Source organism: Scyliorhinus torazame, chromosome 4 (assembly GCF_047496885.1).
Source record: "Scyliorhinus torazame isolate Kashiwa2021f chromosome 4, sScyTor2.1, whole genome shotgun sequence".
In the NCBI taxonomy this organism is placed as follows: domain Eukaryota; kingdom Metazoa; phylum Chordata; class Chondrichthyes; order Carcharhiniformes; family Scyliorhinidae; genus Scyliorhinus; species Scyliorhinus torazame.
In genome coordinates, this window is record NC_092710.1 from 304023468 (window position 1) to 304043467 (window position 20000).

At 56.8% G+C, this 20000-nt stretch overlaps 22 non-coding genes and 2 pseudogenes across 22 annotated transcripts; all 24 read right to left on the minus strand.

Annotated features, from left to right (window-relative positions):
* Nucleotides 1-547: 547 nt before the first annotated feature.
* On the minus strand, nucleotides 548-666 carry LOC140413887 (5S ribosomal RNA). The gene has a single exon (XR_011943039.1). It is a non-coding gene; the product is annotated as a 5S ribosomal RNA (ribosomal RNA).
* A 690-nt stretch (nucleotides 667-1356) lies between these two features.
* Nucleotides 1357-1475, minus strand: LOC140414886 (5S ribosomal RNA). Its single transcript, XR_011944013.1, has one exon. It is a non-coding gene; the product is annotated as a 5S ribosomal RNA (ribosomal RNA).
* Nucleotides 1476-2171: 696 nt separating this feature from the next.
* Nucleotides 2172-2290, minus strand: LOC140413888 (5S ribosomal RNA). Its single transcript, XR_011943040.1, has one exon. It is a non-coding gene; the product is annotated as a 5S ribosomal RNA (ribosomal RNA).
* Nucleotides 2291-2980: 690 nt separating this feature from the next.
* On the minus strand, nucleotides 2981-3099 carry LOC140414435 (5S ribosomal RNA). The gene has a single exon (XR_011943569.1). It is a non-coding gene; the product is annotated as a 5S ribosomal RNA (ribosomal RNA).
* A 696-nt stretch (nucleotides 3100-3795) lies between these two features.
* LOC140415144 (5S ribosomal RNA) lies at nucleotides 3796-3914 on the minus strand. The gene has a single exon (XR_011944263.1). It is a non-coding gene; the product is annotated as a 5S ribosomal RNA (ribosomal RNA).
* A 694-nt stretch (nucleotides 3915-4608) lies between these two features.
* Nucleotides 4609-4727, minus strand: LOC140415583 (5S ribosomal RNA; annotated as a pseudogene).
* Nucleotides 4728-5423: 696 nt separating this feature from the next.
* Nucleotides 5424-5542, minus strand: LOC140413889 (5S ribosomal RNA). Its single transcript, XR_011943041.1, has one exon. It is a non-coding gene; the product is annotated as a 5S ribosomal RNA (ribosomal RNA).
* A 690-nt stretch (nucleotides 5543-6232) lies between these two features.
* On the minus strand, nucleotides 6233-6351 carry LOC140414436 (5S ribosomal RNA). Its single transcript, XR_011943570.1, has one exon. It is a non-coding gene; the product is annotated as a 5S ribosomal RNA (ribosomal RNA).
* A 696-nt stretch (nucleotides 6352-7047) lies between these two features.
* On the minus strand, nucleotides 7048-7166 carry LOC140413890 (5S ribosomal RNA). Its single transcript, XR_011943042.1, has one exon. It is a non-coding gene; the product is annotated as a 5S ribosomal RNA (ribosomal RNA).
* A 690-nt stretch (nucleotides 7167-7856) lies between these two features.
* LOC140415146 (5S ribosomal RNA) lies at nucleotides 7857-7975 on the minus strand. The gene has a single exon (XR_011944265.1). It is a non-coding gene; the product is annotated as a 5S ribosomal RNA (ribosomal RNA).
* A 696-nt stretch (nucleotides 7976-8671) lies between these two features.
* LOC140414439 (5S ribosomal RNA) lies at nucleotides 8672-8790 on the minus strand. The gene has a single exon (XR_011943572.1). It is a non-coding gene; the product is annotated as a 5S ribosomal RNA (ribosomal RNA).
* Nucleotides 8791-9486: 696 nt separating this feature from the next.
* On the minus strand, nucleotides 9487-9605 carry LOC140413892 (5S ribosomal RNA). Its single transcript, XR_011943044.1, has one exon. It is a non-coding gene; the product is annotated as a 5S ribosomal RNA (ribosomal RNA).
* Nucleotides 9606-10295: 690 nt separating this feature from the next.
* LOC140414887 (5S ribosomal RNA) lies at nucleotides 10296-10414 on the minus strand. The gene has a single exon (XR_011944014.1). It is a non-coding gene; the product is annotated as a 5S ribosomal RNA (ribosomal RNA).
* Nucleotides 10415-11110: 696 nt separating this feature from the next.
* Nucleotides 11111-11229, minus strand: LOC140413893 (5S ribosomal RNA). The gene has a single exon (XR_011943045.1). It is a non-coding gene; the product is annotated as a 5S ribosomal RNA (ribosomal RNA).
* Nucleotides 11230-11919: 690 nt separating this feature from the next.
* On the minus strand, nucleotides 11920-12038 carry LOC140414440 (5S ribosomal RNA). Its single transcript, XR_011943573.1, has one exon. It is a non-coding gene; the product is annotated as a 5S ribosomal RNA (ribosomal RNA).
* Nucleotides 12039-12734: 696 nt separating this feature from the next.
* Nucleotides 12735-12853, minus strand: LOC140415147 (5S ribosomal RNA). Its single transcript, XR_011944266.1, has one exon. It is a non-coding gene; the product is annotated as a 5S ribosomal RNA (ribosomal RNA).
* Nucleotides 12854-13547: 694 nt separating this feature from the next.
* LOC140415584 (5S ribosomal RNA) lies at nucleotides 13548-13666 on the minus strand (annotated as a pseudogene).
* Nucleotides 13667-14362: 696 nt separating this feature from the next.
* LOC140413895 (5S ribosomal RNA) lies at nucleotides 14363-14481 on the minus strand. Its single transcript, XR_011943046.1, has one exon. It is a non-coding gene; the product is annotated as a 5S ribosomal RNA (ribosomal RNA).
* Nucleotides 14482-15171: 690 nt separating this feature from the next.
* On the minus strand, nucleotides 15172-15290 carry LOC140414441 (5S ribosomal RNA). Its single transcript, XR_011943574.1, has one exon. It is a non-coding gene; the product is annotated as a 5S ribosomal RNA (ribosomal RNA).
* A 696-nt stretch (nucleotides 15291-15986) lies between these two features.
* Nucleotides 15987-16105, minus strand: LOC140413896 (5S ribosomal RNA). Its single transcript, XR_011943047.1, has one exon. It is a non-coding gene; the product is annotated as a 5S ribosomal RNA (ribosomal RNA).
* A 690-nt stretch (nucleotides 16106-16795) lies between these two features.
* On the minus strand, nucleotides 16796-16914 carry LOC140414888 (5S ribosomal RNA). The gene has a single exon (XR_011944015.1). It is a non-coding gene; the product is annotated as a 5S ribosomal RNA (ribosomal RNA).
* Nucleotides 16915-17610: 696 nt separating this feature from the next.
* LOC140414954 (5S ribosomal RNA) lies at nucleotides 17611-17729 on the minus strand. Its single transcript, XR_011944079.1, has one exon. It is a non-coding gene; the product is annotated as a 5S ribosomal RNA (ribosomal RNA).
* A 690-nt stretch (nucleotides 17730-18419) lies between these two features.
* Nucleotides 18420-18538, minus strand: LOC140414442 (5S ribosomal RNA). Its single transcript, XR_011943575.1, has one exon. It is a non-coding gene; the product is annotated as a 5S ribosomal RNA (ribosomal RNA).
* A 696-nt stretch (nucleotides 18539-19234) lies between these two features.
* Nucleotides 19235-19353, minus strand: LOC140413897 (5S ribosomal RNA). The gene has a single exon (XR_011943048.1). It is a non-coding gene; the product is annotated as a 5S ribosomal RNA (ribosomal RNA).
* Between the last annotated feature and the right edge of the window lie 647 nt (nucleotides 19354-20000).

The window sequence follows — 20000 nt, forward strand, 5'->3', positions numbered from 1 at the left end:
AGCCTATATGCCTGATACTCGCTCCCCTTCATGCCGTCCCCAGCTAGCTCTCTTTTTTTCTTCTCCACCTCCCCCAAGGAAAACTGCAAGCCCCGCCCACCTCACACCAGCCTGCCGCCTGCACGCTGCTGCCTTTCCACATTGCAACGCTGCGCACTTCTCTCAGCACAGCCAGCACAAGGGTCAGGCAGGCAATGCAAGCCAGCTCTCTCTTCCTTCGCTTTCCACACCAGCCCCAATGCCACAACTTGCATTCATGCGGCGCCTTCAGGCTAGGAGACAGAACGTCCTGCCGACACACTGGCTTGTGGCCACACGGGCCAGCTGGCGTGCCCATCAAAGTACAGCACGCCAAGGCACCCAACCGTGCTGCGTTGCAAAGGCCCGGCAAAGCTGCAGCAGCTGAATGGCCCGACCAAGCCGCCTGCCTGAGTTGAGCCCGCAGGCAAGTGTTGGGAGGAATGGCGAGGACGCAGAGAGCAGCAAAAGGTTGGCCTGCCTCTGGTGTGGAGAGTGCTTGGCGTGAGCAGTCTCTGCTGGCCGCAAAAGCCTACTGCACCTGGTATTCCCAGGCGGTCTCCCATCCAAGTACTAACCAGGCCTGAGTCTGCTTAGCTTCCAAGATCAGACGAGATCGGGCGTTTTCAGACTAGTATGGCCGTAGGCATCGGCAGAATCATCTTCTTGCCTATTCAAGCTGGCCACGCTAGCACCCTCGCCACTTCTTCTTTCCGGTTGTTTTCAATTTTTTCTCTCTCTTTTTCTACTTCTACTTCTCCTCCTCTTTCTCTCCTTCTCCTGCTAATTCTAGCCTATATGCCTGATACTCGCTCCCCTTCATGCCGTCCCCAGCTAGCTCTCTTTTTTTCTTCTCCACCTCCCCCAAGGAAAACTGTAAGCCCCGCCCACCTCACACCAGCCTGCCGCCTGCACGCTGCTGCCTTTCCACATTGCAACGCTGCGCACTTCTCTCAGCACAGCCAGCACAAGGGTCAGGCAGGCAATGCAAGCCAGCTCTCTCTTCCTTCGCTTTCCACACCTGCCCCAATGCCATAACTTGCATTCATGCGGCGCCTTCAGGCTAGGAGAGAGAACGTCCTGCCGACACACTGGCTTGCGGCCACACGGGCCAGCTGGCGTGCCCATCAAAGTGCAGCACGCCAAGGCACACAACCGTGCTGCGTTGCAAAGGCCCGGCAAAGCTGCAGCAGCTGAATGGCCCGACCAAGCCGCCTGCCTGAGTTGAGCCCGCAGGCAAGTGTTGGGAGGAATGGCGAGGACGCAGAGAGCAGCAAAAGGTTGGCCTGCCTCTGGTGTGGAGAGCGCTTGGCGTGAGCAGTCTCTGCTGGCCGCAAAAGCCTACTGCACCTGGTATTCCCAGGCGGTCTCCCATCCAAGTACTAACCAGGCCTGAGTCTGCTTAGCTTCCGAGATCAGACGAGATCAGGCGTTTTCAGACAAGTATGGCCATAGACATCTGCACCACCGTCTTCTTGCCTATTCAAGCCGGCCACGCTAGCACCCTCGCCACTTCTTCTTTCCGGTTGTTTTCAATTTTTTCTCTCTCTTTTTCTACTTCTACTTCTACTTCTCCTCCTCTTTCTCTCCTTCTCCTGCTAACTCTAGCCTATATGCCTGATACTCGCTCCCCTTCATGCCGTCCCCAGCTAGCTCTCTTTTTTTCTTCTCCACCTCCCCCAAGGAAAACTGCAAGCCCCGCCCACCTCACACCAGCCTGCCGCCTGCACGCTGCTGCCTTTCCACATTGCAACGCTGCGCACTTCTCTCAGCACAGCCAGCACAAGGGTCAGGCAGGCAATGCAAGCCAGCTCTCTCTTCCTTCGCTTTCCACACCAGCCCCAATGCCACAACTTGCATTCATGCGGCGCCTTCAGGCTAGGAGACAGAACGTCCTGCCGACACACTGGCTTGTGGCCACACGGGCCAGCTGGCGTGCCCATCAAAGTACAGCACGCCAAGGCACCCAACCGTGCTGCGTTGCAAAGGCCCGGCAAAGCTGCAGCAGCTGAATGGCCCGACCAAGCCGCCTGCCTGAGTTGAGCCCGCAGGCAAGTGTTGGGAGGAATGGCGAGGACGCAGAGAGCAGCAAAAGGTTGGCCTGCCTCTGGTGTGGAGAGTGCTTGGCGTGAGCAGTCTCTGCTGGCCGCAAAAGCCTACTGCACCTGGTATTCCCAGGCGGTCTCCCATCCAAGTACTAACCAGGCCTGAGTCTGCTTAGCTTCCAAGATCAGACGAGATCGGGCGTTTTCAGACTAGTATGGCCGTAGGCATCTGCAGAATCATCTTCTTGCCTATTCAAGCTGGCCACGCTAGCACCCTCGCCACTTCTTCTTTCCGGTTGTTTTCAATTTTTTCTCTCTCTTTTTCTACTTCTACTTCTCCTCCTCTTTCTCTCCTTCTCCTGCTAATTCTAGCCTATATGCCTGATACTCGCTCCCCTTCATGCCGTCCCCAGCTAGCTCTCTTTTTTTCTTCTCCACCTCCCCCAAGGAAAACTGCAAGCCCCGCCCACCTCACATCAGCCTGCCGCCTGCACGCTGCTGCCTTTCCACATTGCAACGCTGCGCACTTCTCTAAGCACAGCCAGCACAAGGGTCAGGCAGGCAATGCAAGCCAGCTCTCTCTTCCTTCGCTATCCACATCAGCCCCAATGCCACAACTTGCATTCATGCGGCGCCTTCAGGCTAGGAGACAGAATGTCCTGCCGACACACTGGCTTGTGGCCACACGGGCCAGCTGGCGTGCCCATCAAAGTACAGCACGCCAAGGCACCCAACCGTGCTGCGTTGCAAAGGCCCGGCAAAGCTGCAGCAGCTGAATGGCCCGACCAAGCCGCCTGCCTGAGTTGAGCCCGCAGGCAAGTGTTGGGAGGAATGGCGAGGACGCAGAGAGCAGCAAAAGGTTGGCCTGCCTCTGGTGTGGAGAGCGCTTGGCGTGAGCAGTCTCTGCTGGCCGCAAAAGCCTACTGCACCTGGTATTCCCAGGCGGTCTCCCATCCAAGTACTAACCAGGCCTGAGTCTGCTTAGCTTCCGAGATCAGACGAGATCAGGCGTTTTCAGACAAGTATGGCCGTAGACATCTGCACCACCGTCTTCTTGCCTATTCAAGCCGGCCACGCTAGCACCCTCGCCACTTCTTCTTTCCGGTTGTTTTCAATTTTTTCTCTCTCTTTTTCTACTTCTACTTCTACTTCTCCTCCTCTTTCTCTCCTTCTCCTGCTAACTCTAGCCTATATGCCTGATACTCGCTCCCCTTCATGCCGTCCCCAGCTAGCTCTCTTTTTTTCTTCTCCACCTCCCCCAAGGAAAACTGCAAGCCCCGCCCACCTCACACCAGCCTGCCGCCTGCACGCTGCTGCCTTTCCACATTGCAACGCTGCGCACTTCTCTCAGCACAGCCAGCACAAGGGTCAGGCAGGCAATGCAAGCCAGCTCTCTCTTCCTTCGCTTTCCACACCAGCCCCAATGCCACAACTTGCATTCATGCGGCGCCTTCAGGCTAGGAGAGAGAACGTCCTGCCGACACACTGGCTTGCGGCCACACGGGCCAGCTGGCGTGCCCATCAAAGTGCAGCACGCCAAGGCACACAACCGTGCTGCGTTGCAAAGGCCCGGCAAAGCTGCAGCAGCTGAATGGCCCGACCAAGCCGCCTGCCTGAGTTGAGCCCGCAGGCAAGTGTTGGGAGGAATGGCGAGGACGCAGAGAGCAGCAAAAGGTTGGCCTGCCTCTGGTGTGGAGAGTGCTTGGCGTGAGCAGTCTCTGCTGGCCGCAAAAGCCTACTGCACCTGGTATTCCCAGGCGGTCTCCCATCCAAGTACTAACTAGGCCTGAGTCTGCTTAGTTTCCGAGATCAGACGAGATCGGGCGTTTTCAGACTAGTATGGCCGTAGGCATCTGCAGCACCGTCTTCTCGCCTATTCAAGCTGGCCACCCTAGCACCCTCGCCACTTCTTCTTTCCGGTTGTTTTCAATTTTTTCTCTCTCTTTTTCAACTTCTACTTCTACTTCTCCTCCTCTTTCTCTCCTTCTCCTGCTAATTCTAGCCTATATGCCTGATACTCGCTCCCCTTCATGCCGTCCCCACTTGGCTCTCTTTTTTCTTCTCCACCTCCCCAATGAAAACTGCAAGCCCCGCCCACCTCACACCAGCCTGCCGCCTGCACGCTGCTGCCTTTCCACATTGCAACGCTGCGCACTTCTCTCAGCACAGCCAGCACAAGGGTCAGGCAGGCAATGCAAGCCAGCTCTCTCTTCCTTCGCTTTCCACACCAGCCCCAATGCCACAACTTGCATTCATGCGGCGCCTTCAGGCTAGGAGAGAGAACGTCCTGCCGACACACTGGCTTGCGGCCACACGGGCCAGCTGGCGGGCCCATCAAAGTGCAGCACGCCAAGGCAACCAACCGTGCTGCGTTGCAAAGGTCCGGCAAAGCTGCAGCAGCTGAATGGCCCGACCAAGCCGCCTGCCTGAGTTGAGCCCGCAGGCAAGTGTTGGGAGGAATGGCGAGGACGCAGAGAGCAGCAAAAGGTTGGCCTGCCTCTGGTGTGGAGAGTGCTTGGCGTGAGCAGTCTCTGCTGGCCGCAAAAGCCTACTGCACCTGGAATTCCCATGCAGTCTCCCATCCAAGTATTAACCAGGCCTGAGTCTGCTTAGCTTCCGAGATCAGACGAGATAGGGCGTTTTCAGACTAGCATGGCCATAGGCATCTGCAGCACCGTCTTCTCACCTATTCAAGCTGGCCACCCTAGCACCCTCGCAACTTCTTCTTTCCGGTTGTTTTCAATTTTTTCTCTCTCTTTTTCTACTTCTACTTCTACTTCTCCTCCTCTTTCTCTCCTTCTCCTGCTAACTCTAGCCTATATGCCTGATACTCGCTCCCCTTCATGCCGTACCCAGCTAGCTCTCTTTTTTTCTTCTCCACCTCCCCCAAGGAAAACTGCAAGCCCCGCCCACCTCACACCAGCCTGCCGCCTGCACGCTGCTGCCTTTCCACATTGCAATGCTGCGCACTTCTCTCAGCACAGCCAGCACAAGGGTCAGGCAGGCAATGCAAGCCAGCTCTCTCTTCCTTCGCTTTCCACACCAGCCCCAATGCCACAACTTGCATTCATGCGGCGCCTTCAGGCTAGGAGACAGAACGTCCTGCCGACACACTGGCTTGTGGCCACACGGGCCAGCTGGCGTGCCCATCAAAGTACAGCACGCCAAGGCACCCAACCGTGCTGCGTTGCAAAGGCCCGGCAAAGCTGCAGCAGCTGAATGGCCCGACCAAGCCGCCTGCCTGAGTTGAGCCCGCAGGCAAGTGTTGGGAGGAATGGCGAGGACGCAGAGAGCAGCAAAAGGTTGGCCTGCCTCTGGTGTGGAGAGTGCTTGGCGTGAGCAGTCTCTGCTGGCCGCAAAAGCCTACTGCACCTGGTATTCCCAGGCGGTCTCCCATCCAAGTACTAACCAGGCCTGAGTCTGCTTAGCTTCCAAGATCAGACGAGATCGGGCGTTTTCAGACTAGTATGGCCGTAGGCATCGGCAGAATCATCTTCTTGCCTATTCAAGCTGGCCACGCTAGCACCCTCGCCACTTCTTCTTTCCGGTTGTTTTCAATTTTTTCTCTCTCTTTTTCTACTTCTACTTCTCCTCCTCTTTCTCTCCTTCTCCTGCTAATTCTAGCCTATATGCCTGATACTCGCTCCCCTTCATGCCGTCCCCAGCTAGCTCTCTTTTTTTCTTCTCCACCTCCCCCAAGGAAAACTGCAAGCCCCGCCCACCTCACACCAGCCTGCCGCCTGCACGCTGCTGCCTTTCCACATTGCAACGCTGCGCACTTCTCTCAGCACAGCCAGCACAAGGGTCAGGCAGGCAATGCAAGCCAGCTCTCTCTTCCTTCGCTTTCCACACCTGCCCCAATGCCATAACTTGCATTCATGCGGCGCCTTCAGGCTAGGAGAGAGAACGTCCTGCCGACACACTGGCTTGCGGCCACACGGGCCAGCTGGCGTGCCCATCAAAGTGCAGCACGCCAAGGCACACAACCGTGCTGCGTTGCAAAGGCCCGGCAAAGCTGCAGCAGCTGAATGGCCCGACCAAGCCGCCTGCCTGAGTTGAGCCCGCAGGCAAGTGTTGGGAGGAATGGCGAGGACGCAGAGAGCAGCAAAAGGTTGGCCTGCCTCTGGTGTGGAGAGCGCTTGGCGTGAGCAGTCTCTGCTGGCCGCAAAAGCCTACTGCACCTGGTATTCCCAGGCGGTCTCCCATCCAAGTACTAACCAGGCCTGAGTCTGCTTAGCTTCCGAGATCAGACGAGATCAGGCGTTTTCAGACAAGTATGGCCGTAGACATCTGCACCACCGTCTTCTTGCCTATTCAAGCCGGCCACGCTAGCACCCTCGCCACTTCTTCTTTCCGGTTGTTTTCAATTTTTTCTCTCTCTTTTTCTACTTCTACTTCTACTTCTCCTCCTCTTTCTCTCCTTCTCCTGCTAACTCTAGCCTATATGCCTGATACTCGCTCCCCTTCATGCCGTCCCCAGCTAGCTCTCTTTTTTTCTTCTCCACCTCCCCCAAGGAAAACTGCAAGCCCCGCCCACCTCACACCAGCCTGCCGCCTGCACGCTGCTGCCTTTCCACATTGCAACGCTGCGCACTTCTCTCAGCACAGCCAGCACAAGGGTCAGGCAGGCAATGCAAGCCAGCTCTCTCTTCCTTCGCTTTCCACACCAGCCCCAATGCCACAACTTGCATTCATGCGGCGCCTTCAGGCTAGGAGACAGAACGTCCTGCCGACACACTGGCTTGTGGCCACACGGGCCAGCTGGCGTGCCCATCAAAGTACAGCACGCCAAGGCACCCAACCGTGCTGCGTTGCAAAGGCCCGGCAAAGCTGCAGCAGCTGAATGGCCCGACCAAGCCGCCTGCCTGAGTTGAGCCCGCAGGCAAGTGTTGGGAGGAATGGCGAGGACGCAGAGAGCAGCAAAAGGTTGGCCTGCCTCTGGTGTGGAGAGTGCTTGGCGTGAGCAGTCTCTGCTGGCCGCAAAAGCCTACTGCACCTGGTATTCCCAGGCGGTCTCCCATCCAAGTACTAACCAGGCCTGAGTCTGCTTAGCTTCCAAGATCAGACGAGATCGGGCGTTTTCAGACTAGTATGGCCGTAGGCATCGGCAGAATCATCTTCTTGCCTATTCAAGCTGGCCACGCTAGCACCCTCGCCACTTCTTCTTTCCGGTTGTTTTCAATTTTTTCTCTCTCTTTTTCTACTTCTACTTCTCCTCCTCTTTCTCTCCTTCTCCTGCTAATTCTAGCCTATATGCCTGATACTCGCTCCCCTTCATGCCGTCCCCAGCTAGCTCTCTTTTTTTCTTCTCCACCTCCCCCAAGGAAAACTGTAAGCCCCGCCCACCTCACACCAGCCTGCCGCCTGCACGCTGCTGCCTTTCCACATTGCAACGCTGCGCACTTCTCTCAGCACAGCCAGCACAAGGGTCAGGCAGGCAATGCAAGCCAGCTCTCTCTTCCTTCGCTTTCCACACCAGCCCCAATGCCACAACTTGCATTCATGCGGCGCCTTCAGGCTAGGAGAGAGAACGTCCTGCCGACACACTGGCTTGCGGCCACACGGGCCAGCTGGCGTGCCCATCAAAGTGCAGCACGCCAAGGCACACAACCGTGCTGCGTTGCAAAGGCCCGGCAAAGCTGCAGCAGCTGAATGGCCCGACCAAGCCGCCTGCCTGAGTTGAGCCCGCAGGCAAGTGTTGGGAGGAATGGCGAGGACGCAGAGAGCAGCAAAAGGTTGGCCTGCCTCTGGTGTGGAGAGTGCTTGGCGTGAGCAGTCTCTGCTGGCCGCAAAAGCCTACTGCACCTGGTATTCCCAGGCGGTCTCCCATCCAAGTACTAACTAGGCCTGAGTCTGCTTAGTTTCCGAGATCAGACGAGATCGGGCGTTTTCAGACTAGTATGGCCGTAGGCATCTGCAGCACCGTCTTCTCGCCTATTCAAGCTGGCCACCCTAGCACCCTCGCCACTTCTTCTTTCCGGTTGTTTTCAATTTTTTCTCTCTCTTTTTCAACTTCTACTTCTACTTCTCCTCCTCTTTCTCTCCTTCTCCTGCTAATTCTAGCCTATATGCCTGATACTCGCTCCCCTTCATGCCGTCCCCAGCTAGCTCTCTTTTTTTCTTCTCCACCTCCCCCAAGGAAAACTGCAAGCCCCGCCCACCTCACACCAGCCTGCCGCCTGCACGCTGCTGCCTTTCCACATTGCAACGCTGCGCACTTCTCTCAGCACAGCCAGCACAAGGGTCAGGCAGGCAATGCAAGCCAGCTCTCTCTTCCTTCGCTTTCCACACCTGCCCCAATGCCATAACTTGCATTCATGCGGCGCCTTCAGGCTAGGAGAGAGAACGTCCTGCCGACACACTGGCTTGCGGCCACACGGGCCAGCTGGCGTGCCCATCAAAGTGCAGCACGCCAAGGCACACAACCGTGCTGCGTTGCAAAGGCCCGGCAAAGCTGCAGCAGCTGAATGGCCCGACCAAGCCGCCTGCCTGAGTTGAGCCCGCAGGCAAGTGTTGGGAGGAATGGCGAGGACGCAGAGAGCAGCAAAAGGTTGGCCTGCCTCTGGTGTGGAGAGCGCTTGGCGTGAGCAGTCTCTGCTGGCCGCAAAAGCCTACTGCACCTGGTATTCCCAGGCGGTCTCCCATCCAAGTACTAACCAGGCCTGAGTCTGCTTAGCTTCCGAGATCAGACGAGATCAGGCGTTTTCAGACAAGTATGGCCGTAGACATCTGCACCACCGTCTTCTTGCCTATTCAAGCCGGCCACGCTAGCACCCTCGCCACTTCTTCTTTCCGGTTGTTTTCAATTTTTTCTCTCTCTTTTTCTACTTCTACTTCTACTTCTCCTCCTCTTTCTCTCCTTCTCCTGCTAACTCTAGCCTATATGCCTGATACTCGCTCCCCTTCATGCCGTCCCCAGCTAGCTCTCTTTTTTTCTTCTCCACCTCCCCCAAGGAAAACTGCAAGCCCCGCCCACCTCACACCAGCCTGCCGCCTGCACGCTGCTGCCTTTCCACATTGCAACGCTGCGCACTTCTCTCAGCACAGCCAGCACAAGGGTCAGGCAGGCAATGCAAGCCAGCTCTCTCTTCCTTCGCTTTCCACACCAGCCCCAATGCCACAACTTGCATTCATGCGGCGCCTTCAGGCTAGGAGACAGAACGTCCTGCCGACACACTGGCTTGTGGCCACACGGGCCAGCTGGCGTGCCCATCAAAGTACAGCACGCCAAGGCACCCAACCGTGCTGCGTTGCAAAGGCCCGGCAAAGCTGCAGCAGCTGAATGGCCCGACCAAGCCGCCTGCCTGAGTTGAGCCCGCAGGCAAGTGTTGGGAGGAATGGCGAGGACGCAGAGAGCAGCAAAAGGTTGGCCTGCCTCTGGTGTGGAGAGTGCTTGGCGTGAGCAGTCTCTGCTGGCCGCAAAAGCCTACTGCACCTGGTATTCCCAGGCGGTCTCCCATCCAAGTACTAACCAGGCCTGAGTCTGCTTAGCTTCCAAGATCAGACGAGATCGGGCGTTTTCAGACTAGTATGGCCGTAGGCATCGGCAGAATCATCTTCTTGCCTATTCAAGCTGGCCACGCTAGCACCCTCGCCACTTCTTCTTTCCGGTTGTTTTCAATTTTTTCTCTCTCTTTTTCTACTTCTACTTCTCCTCCTCTTTCTCTCCTTCTCCTGCTAATTCTAGCCTATATGCCTGATACTCGCTCCCCTTCATGCCGTCCCCAGCTAGCTCTCTTTTTTTCTTCTCCACCTCCCCCAAGGAAAACTGTAAGCCCCGCCCACCTCACACCAGCCTGCCGCCTGCACGCTGCTGCCTTTCCACATTGCAACGCTGCGCACTTCTCTCAGCACAGCCAGCACAAGGGTCAGGCAGGCAATGCAAGCCAGCTCTCTCTTCCTTCGCTTTCCACACCTGCCCCAATGCCATAACTTGCATTCATGCGGCGCCTTCAGGCTAGGAGAGAGAACGTCCTGCCGACACACTGGCTTGCGGCCACACGGGCCAGCTGGCGTGCCCATCAAAGTGCAGCACGCCAAGGCACACAACCGTGCTGCGTTGCAAAGGCCCGGCAAAGCTGCAGCAGCTGAATGGCCCGACCAAGCCGCCTGCCTGAGTTGAGCCCGCAGGCAAGTGTTGGGAGGAATGGCGAGGACGCAGAGAGCAGCAAAAGGTTGGCCTGCCTCTGGTGTGGAGAGCGCTTGGCGTGAGCAGTCTCTGCTGGCCGCAAAAGCCTACTGCACCTGGTATTCCCAGGCGGTCTCCCATCCAAGTACTAACCAGGCCTGAGTCTGCTTAGCTTCCGAGATCAGACGAGATCAGGCGTTTTCAGACAAGTATGGCCATAGACATCTGCACCACCGTCTTCTTGCCTATTCAAGCCGGCCACGCTAGCACCCTCGCCACTTCTTCTTTCCGGTTGTTTTCAATTTTTTCTCTCTCTTTTTCTACTTCTACTTCTACTTCTCCTCCTCTTTCTCTCCTTCTCCTGCTAACTCTAGCCTATATGCCTGATACTCGCTCCCCTTCATGCCGTCCCCAGCTAGCTCTCTTTTTTTCTTCTCCACCTCCCCCAAGGAAAACTGCAAGCCCCGCCCACCTCACACCAGCCTGCCGCCTGCACGCTGCTGCCTTTCCACATTGCAACGCTGCGCACTTCTCTCAGCACAGCCAGCACAAGGGTCAGGCAGGCAATGCAAGCCAGCTCTCTCTTCCTTCGCTTTCCACACCAGCCCCAATGCCACAACTTGCATTCATGCGGCGCCTTCAGGCTAGGAGACAGAACGTCCTGCCGACACACTGGCTTGTGGCCACACGGGCCAGCTGGCGTGCCCATCAAAGTACAGCACGCCAAGGCACCCAACCGTGCTGCGTTGCAAAGGCCCGGCAAAGCTGCAGCAGCTGAATGGCCCGACCAAGCCGCCTGCCTGAGTTGAGCCCGCAGGCAAGTGTTGGGAGGAATGGCGAGGACGCAGAGAGCAGCAAAAGGTTGGCCTGCCTCTGGTGTGGAGAGTGCTTGGCGTGAGCAGTCTCTGCTGGCCGCAAAAGCCTACTGCACCTGGTATTCCCAGGCGGTCTCCCATCCAAGTACTAACCAGGCCTGAGTCTGCTTAGCTTCCAAGATCAGACGAGATCGGGCGTTTTCAGACTAGTATGGCCGTAGGCATCTGCAGAATCATCTTCTTGCCTATTCAAGCTGGCCACGCTAGCACCCTCGCCACTTCTTCTTTCCGGTTGTTTTCAATTTTTTCTCTCTCTTTTTCTACTTCTACTTCTCCTCCTCTTTCTCTCCTTCTCCTGCTAATTCTAGCCTATATGCCTGATACTCGCTCCCCTTCATGCCGTCCCCAGCTAGCTCTCTTTTTTTCTTCTCCACCTCCCCCAAGGAAAACTGCAAGCCCCGCCCACCTCACATCAGCCTGCCGCCTGCACGCTGCTGCCTTTCCACATTGCAACGCTGCGCACTTCTCTAAGCACAGCCAGCACAAGGGTCAGGCAGGCAATGCAAGCCAGCTCTCTCTTCCTTCGCTATCCACATCAGCCCCAATGCCACAACTTGCATTCATGCGGCGCCTTCAGGCTAGGAGACAGAATGTCCTGCCGACACACTGGCTTGTGGCCACACGGGCCAGCTGGCGTGCCCATCAAAGTACAGCACGCCAAGGCACCCAACCGTGCTGCGTTGCAAAGGCCCGGCAAAGCTGCAGCAGCTGAATGGCCCGACCAAGCCGCCTGCCTGAGTTGAGCCCGCAGGCAAGTGTTGGGAGGAATGGCGAGGACGCAGAGAGCAGCAAAAGGTTGGCCTGCCTCTGGTGTGGAGAGCGCTTGGCGTGAGCAGTCTCTGCTGGCCGCAAAAGCCTACTGCACCTGGTATTCCCAGGCGGTCTCCCATCCAAGTACTAACCAGGCCTGAGTCTGCTTAGCTTCCGAGATCAGACGAGATCAGGCGTTTTCAGACAAGTATGGCCGTAGACATCTGCACCACCGTCTTCTTGCCTATTCAAGCCGGCCACGCTAGCACCCTCGCCACTTCTTCTTTCCGGTTGTTTTCAATTTTTTCTCTCTCTTTTTCTACTTCTACTTCTACTTCTCCTCCTCTTTCTCTCCTTCTCCTGCTAACTCTAGCCTATATGCCTGATACTCGCTCCCCTTCATGCCGTCCCCAGCTAGCTCTCTTTTTTTCTTCTCCACCTCCCCCAAGGAAAACTGCAAGCCCCGCCCACCTCACACCAGCCTGCCGCCTGCACGCTGCTGCCTTTCCACATTGCAACGCTGCGCACTTCTCTCAGCACAGCCAGCACAAGGGTCAGGCAGGCAATGCAAGCCAGCTCTCTCTTCCTTCGCTTTCCACACCAGCCCCAATGCCACAACTTGCATTCATGCGGCGCCTTCAGGCTAGGAGAGAGAACGTCCTGCCGACACACTGGCTTGCGGCCACACGGGCCAGCTGGCGTGCCCATCAAAGTGCAGCACGCCAAGGCACACAACCGTGCTGCGTTGCAAAGGCCCGGCAAAGCTGCAGCAGCTGAATGGCCCGACCAAGCCGCCTGCCTGAGTTGAGCCCGCAGGCAAGTGTTGGGAGGAATGGCGAGGACGCAGAGAGCAGCAAAAGGTTGGCCTGCCTCTGGTGTGGAGAGTGCTTGGCGTGAGCAGTCTCTGCTGGCCGCAAAAGCCTACTGCACCTGGTATTCCCAGGCGGTCTCCCATCCAAGTACTAACTAGGCCTGAGTCTGCTTAGTTTCCGAGATCAGACGAGATCGGGCGTTTTCAGACTAGTATGGCCGTAGGCATCTGCAGCACCGTCTTCTCGCCTATTCAAGCTGGCCACCCTAGCACCCTCGCCACTTCTTCTTTCCGGTTGTTTTCAATTTTTTCTCTCTCTTTTTCAACTTCTACTTCTACTTCTCCTCCTCTTTCTCTCCTTCTCCTGCTAATTCTAGCCTATATGCCTGATACTCGCTCCCCTTCATGCCGTCCCCACTTGGCTCTCTTTTTTCTTCTCCACCTCCCCAATGAAAACTGCAAGCCCCGCCCACCTCACACCAGCCTGCCGCCTGCACGCTGCTGCCTTTCCACATTGCAACGCTGCGCACTTCTCTCAGCACAGCCAGCACAAGGGTCAGGCAGGCAATGCAAGCCAGCTCTCTCTTCCTTCGCTTTCCACACCAGCCCCAATGCCACAACTTGCATTCATGCGGCGCCTTCAGGCTAGGAGAGAGAACGTCCTGCCGACACACTGGCTTGCGGCCACACGGGCCAGCTGGCGGGCCCATCAAAGTGCAGCACGCCAAGGCAACCAACCGTGCTGCGTTGCAAAGGTCCGGCAAAGCTGCAGCAGCTGAATGGCCCGACCAAGCCGCCTGCCTGAGTTGAGCCCGCAGGCAAGTGTTGGGAGGAATGGCGAGGACGCAGAGAGCAGCAAAAGGTTGGCCTGCCTCTGGTGTGGAGAGTGCTTGGCGTGAGCAGTCTCTGCTGGCCGCAAAAGCCTACTGCACCTGGAATTCCCATGCAGTCTCCCATCCAAGTATTAACCAGGCCTGAGTCTGCTTAGCTTCCGAGATCAGACGAGATAGGGCGTTTTCAGACTAGCATGGCCATAGGCATCTGCAGCACCGTCTTCTCACCTATTCAAGCTGGCCACCCTAGCACCCTCGCAACTTCTTCTTTCCGGTTGTTTTCAATTTTTTCTCTCTCTTTTTCTACTTCTACTTCTACTTCTCCTCCTCTTTCTCTCCTTCTCCTGCTAACTCTAGCCTATATGCCTGATACTCGCTCCCCTTCATGCCGTACCCAGCTAGCTCTCTTTTTTTCTTCTCCACCTCCCCCAAGGAAAACTGCAAGCCCCGCCCACCTCACACCAGCCTGCCGCCTGCACGCTGCTGCCTTTCCACATTGCAATGCTGCGCACTTCTCTCAGCACAGCCAGCACAAGGGTCAGGCAGGCAATGCAAGCCAGCTCTCTCTTCCTTCGCTTTCCACACCAGCCCCAATGCCACAACTTGCATTCATGCGGCGCCTTCAGGCTAGGAGACAGAACGTCCTGCCGACACACTGGCTTGTGGCCACACGGGCCAGCTGGCGTGCCCATCAAAGTACAGCACGCCAAGGCACCCAACCGTGCTGCGTTGCAAAGGCCCGGCAAAGCTGCAGCAGCTGAATGGCCCGACCAAGCCGCCTGCCTGAGTTGAGCCCGCAGGCAAGTGTTGGGAGGAATGGCGAGGACGCAGAGAGCAGCAAAAGGTTGGCCTGCCTCTGGTGTGGAGAGTGCTTGGCGTGAGCAGTCTCTGCTGGCCGCAAAAGCCTACTGCACCTGGTATTCCCAGGCGGTCTCCCATCCAAGTACTAACCAGGCCTGAGTCTGCTTAGCTTCCAAGATCAGACGAGATCGGGCGTTTTCAGACTAGTATGGCCGTAGGCATCGGCAGAATCATCTTCTTGCCTATTCAAGCTGGCCACGCTAGCACCCTCGCCACTTCTTCTTTCCGGTTGTTTTCAATTTTTTCTCTCTCTTTTTCTACTTCTACTTCTCCTCCTCTTTCTCTCCTTCTCCTGCTAATTCTAGCCTATATGCCTGATACTCGCTCCCCTTCATGCCGTCCCCAGCTAGCTCTCTTTTTTTCTTCTCCACCTCCCCCAAGGAAAACTGCAAGCCCCGCCCACCTCACACCAGCCTGCCGCCTGCACGCTGCTGCCTTTCCACATTGCAACGCTGCGCACTTCTCTCAGCACAGCCAGCACAAGGGTCAGGCAGGCAATGCAAGCCAGCTCTCTCTTCCTTCGCTTTCCACACCTGCCCCAATGCCATAACTTGCATTCATGCGGCGCCTTCAGGCTAGGAGAGAGAACGTCCTGCCGACACACTGGCTTGCGGCCACACGGGCCAGCTGGCGTGCCCATCAAAGTGCAGCACGCCAAGGCACACAACCGTGCTGCGTTGCAAAGGCCCGGCAAAGCTGCAGCAGCTGAATGGCCCGACCAAGCCGCCTGCCTGAGTTGAGCCCGCAGGCAAGTGTTGGGAGGAATGGCGAGGACGCAGAGAGCAGCAAAAGGTTGGCCTGCCTCTGGTGTGGAGAGCGCTTGGCGTGAGCAGTCTCTGCTGGCCGCAAAAGCCTACTGCACCTGGTATTCCCAGGCGGTCTCCCATCCAAGTACTAACCAGGCCTGAGTCTGCTTAGCTTCCGAGATCAGACGAGATCAGGCGTTTTCAGACAAGTATGGCCGTAGACATCTGCACCACCGTCTTCTTGCCTATTCAAGCCGGCCACGCTAGCACCCTCGCCACTTCTTCTTTCCGGTTGTTTTCAATTTTTTCTCTCTCTTTTTCTACTTCTACTTCTACTTCTCCTCCTCTTTCTCTCCTTCTCCTGCTAACTCTAGCCTATATGCCTGATACTCGCTCCCCTTCATGCCGTCCCCAGCTAGCTCTCTTTTTTTCTTCTCCACCTCCCCCAAGGAAAACTGCAAGCCCCGCCCACCTCACACCAGCCTGCCGCCTGCACGCTGCTGCCTTTCCACATTGCAACGCTGCGCACTTCTCTCAGCACAGCCAGCACAAGGGTCAGGCAGGCAATGCAAGCCAGCTCTCTCTTCCTTCGCTTTCCACACCAGCCCCAATGCCACAACTTGCATTCATGCGGCGCCTTCAGGCTAGGAGACAGAACGTCCTGCCGACACACTGGCTTGTGGCCACACGGGCCAGCTGGCGTGCCCATCAAAGTACAGCACGCCAAGGCACCCAACCGTGCTGCGTTGCAAAGGCCCGGCAAAGCTGCAGCAGCTGAATGGCCCGACCAAGCCGCCTGCCTGAGTTGAGCCCGCAGGCAAGTGTTGGGAGGAATGGCGAGGACGCAGAGAGCAGCAAAAGGTTGGCCTGCCTCTGGTGTGGAGAGTGCTTGGCGTGAGCAGTCTCTGCTGGCCGCAAAAGCCTACTGCACCTGGTATTCCCAGGCGGTCTCCCATCCAAGTACTAACCAGGCCTGAGTCTGCTTAGCTTCCAAGATCAGACGAGATCGGGCGTTTTCAGACTAGTATGGCCGTAGGCATCGGCAGAATCATCTTCTTGCCTATTCAAGCTGGCCACGCTAGCACCCTCGCCACTTCTTCTTTCCGGTTGTTTTCAATTTTTTCTCTCTCTTTTTCTACTTCTACTTCTCCTCCTCTTTCTCTCCTTCTCCTGCTAATTCTAGCCTATATGCCTGATACTCGCTCCCCTTCATGCCGTCCCCAGCTAGCTCTCTTTTTTTCTTCTCCACCTCCCCCAAGGAAAACTGTAAGCCCCGCCCACCTCACACCAGCCTGCCGCCTGCACGCTGCTGCCTTTCCACATTGCAACGCTGCGCACTTCTCTCAGCACAGCCAGCACAAGGGTCAGGCAGGCAATGCAAGCCAGCTCTCTCTTCCTTCGCTTTCCACACCTGCCCCAATGCCATAACTTGCATTCATGCGGCGCCTTCAGGCTAGGAGAGAGAACGTCCTGCCGACACACTGGCTTGCGGCCACACGGGCCAGCTGGCGTGCCCATCAAAGTGCAGCACGCCAAGGCACACAACCGTGCTGCGTTGCAAAGGCCCGGCAAAGCTGCAGCAGCTGAATGGCCCGACCAAGCCGCCTGCCTGAGTTGAGCCCGCAGGCAAGTGTTGGGAGGAATGGCGAGGACGCAGAGAGCAGCAAAAGGTTGGCCTGCCTCTGGTGTGGAGAGCGCTTGGCGTGAGCAGTCTCTGCTGGCCGCAAAAGCCTACTGCACCTGGTATTCCCAGGCGGTCTCCCATCCAAGTACTAACCAGGCCTGAGTCTGCTTAGCTTCCGAGATCAGACGAGATCAGGCGTTTTCAGACAAGTATGGCCATAGACATCTGCACCACCGTCTTCTTGCCTATTCAAGCCGGCCACGCTAGCACCCTCGCCACTTCTTCTTTCCGGTTGTTTTCAATTTTTTCTCTCTCTTTTTCTACTTCTACTTCTACTTCTCCTCCTCTTTCTCTCCTTCTCCTGCTAACTCTAGCCTATATGCCTGATACTCGCTCCCCTTCATGCCGTCCCCAGCTAGCTCTCTTTTTTTCTTCTCCACCTCCCCCAAGGAAAACTGCAAGCCCCGCCCACCTCACACCAGCCTGCCGCCTGCACGCTGCTGCCTTTCCACATTGCAACGCTGCGCACTTCTCTCAGCACAGCCAGCACAAGGGTCAGGCAGGCAATGCAAGCCAGCTCTCTCTTCCTTCGCTTTCCACACCAGCCCCAATGCCACAACTTGCATTCATGCGGCGCCTTCAGGCTAGGAGACAGAACGTCCTGCCGACACACTGGCTTGTGGCCACACGGGCCAGCTGGCGTGCCCATCAAAGTACAGCACGCCAAGGCACCCAACCGTGCTGCGTTGCAAAGGCCCGGCAAAGCTGCAGCAGCTGAATGGCCCGACCAAGCCGCCTGCCTGAGTTGAGCCCGCAGGCAAGTGTTGGGAGGAATGGCGAGGACGCAGAGAGCAGCAAAAGGTTGGCCTGCCTCTGGTGTGGAGAGTGCTTGGCGTGAGCAGTCTCTGCTGGCCGCAAAAGCCTACTGCACCTGGTATTCCCAGGCGGTCTCCCATCCAAGTACTAACCAGGCCTGAGTCTGCTTAGCTTCCAAAATCAGACGAGATCGGGCGTTTTCAGACTAGTATGGCCGTAGGCATCTGCAGAATCATCTTCTTGCCTATTCAAGCTGGCCACGCTAGCACCCTCGCCACTTCTTCTTTCCGGTTGTTTTCAATTTTTTCTCTCTCTTTTTCTACTTCTACTTCTCCTCCTCTTTCTCTCCTTCTCCTGCTAATTCTAGCCTATATGCCTGATACTCGCTCCCCTTCATGCCGTCCCCAGCTAGCTCTCTTTTTTTCTTCTCCACCTCCCCCAAGGAAAACTGCAAGCCCCGCCCACCTCACATCAGCCTGCCGCCTGCACGCTGCTGCCTTTCCACATTGCAACGCTGCGCACTTCTCTAAGCACAGCCAGCACAAGGGTCAGGCAGGCAATGCAAGCCAGCTCTCTCTTCCTTCGCTATCCACATCAGCCCCAATGCCACAACTTGCATTCATGCGGCGCCTTCAGGCTAGGAGACAGAATGTCCTGCCGACACACTGGCTTGTGGCCACACGGGCCAGCTGGCGTGCCCATCAAAGTACAGCACGCCAAGGCACCCAACCGTGCTGCGTTGCAAAGGCCCGGCAAAGCTGCAGCAGCTGAATGGCCCGACCAAGCCGCCTGCCTGAGTTGAGCCCGCAGGCAAGTGTTGGGAGGAATGGCGAGGACGCAGAGAGCAGCAAAAGGTTGGCCTGCCTCTGGTGTGGAGAGCGCTTGGCGTGAGCAGTCTCTGCTGGCCGCAAAAGCCTACTGCACCTGGTATTCCCAGGCGGTCTCCCATCCAAGTACTAACCAGGCCTGAGTCTGCTTAGCTTCCGAGATCAGACGAGATCAGGCGTTTTCAGACAAGTATGGCCGTAGACATCTGCACCACCGTCTTCTTGCCTATTCAAGCCGGCCACGCTAGCACCCTCGCCACTTCTTCTTTCCGGTTGTTTTCAATTTTTTCTCTCTCTTTTTCTACTTCTACTTCTACTTCTCCTCCTCTTTCTCTCCTTCTCCTGCTAACTCTAGCCTATATGCCTGATACTCGCTCCCCTTCATGCCGTCCCCAGCTAGCTCTCTTTTTTTCTTCTCCACCTCCCCCAAGGAAAACTGCAAGCCCCGCCCACCTCACACCAGCCTGCCGCCTGCACGCTGCTGCCTTTCCACATTGCAACGCTGCGCACTTCTCTCAGCACAGCCAGCACAAGGGTCAGGCAGGCAATGCAAGCCAGCTCTCTCTTCCTTCGCTTTCCACACCAGCCCCAATGCCACAACTTGCATTCATGCGGCGCCTTCAGGCTAGGAGACAGAACGTCCTGCCGACACACTGGCTTGTGGCCACACGGGCCAGCTGGCGTGCCCATCAAAGTACAGCACGCCAAGGCACCCAACCGTGCTGCGTTGCAAAGGCCCGGCAAAGCTGCAGCAGCTGAATGGCCCGACCAAGCCGCCTGCCTGAGTTGAGCCCGCAGGCAAGTGTTGGGAGGAATGGCGAGGACGCAGAGAGCAGCAAAAGGTTGGCCTGCCTCTGGTGTGGAGAGTGCTTGGCGTGAGCAGTCTCTGCTGGCCGCAAAAGCCTACTGCACCTGGTATTCCCAGGCGGTCTCCCATCCAAGTACTAACCAGGCCTGAGTCTGCTTAGCTTCCAAGATCAGACGAGATCGGGCGTTTTCAGACTAGTATGGCCGTAGGCATCGGCAGAATCATCTTCTTGCCTATTCAAGCTGGCCACGCTAGCACCCTCGCCACTTCTTCTTTCCGGTTGTTTTCAATTTTTTCTCTCTCTTTTTCTACTTCTACTTCTCCTCCTCTTTCTCTCCTTCTCCTGCTAATTCTAGCCTATATGCCTGATACTCGCTCCCCTTCATGCCGTCCCCAGCTAGCTCTCTTTTTTTCTTCTCCACCTCCCCCAAGGAAAACTGTAAGCCCCGCCCACCTCACACCAGCCTGCCGCCTGCACGCTGCTGCCTTTCCACATTGCAACGCTGCGCACTTCTCTCAGCACAGCCAGCACAAGGGTCAGGCAGGCAATGCAAGCCAGCTCTCTCTTCCTTCGCTTTCCACACCTGCCCCAATGCCATAACTTGCATTCATGCGGCGCCTTCAGGCTAGGAGAGAGAACGTCCTGCCGACACACTGGCTTGCGGCCACACGGGCCAGCTGGCGTGCCCATCAAAGTGCAGCACGCCAAGGCACACAACCGTGCTGCGTTGCAAAGGCCCGGCAAAGCTGCAGCAGCTGAATGGCCCGACCAAGCCGCCTGCCTGAGTTGAGCCCGCAGGCAAGTGTTGGGAGGAATGGCGAGGACGCAGAGAGCAGCAAAAGGTTGGCCTGCCTCTG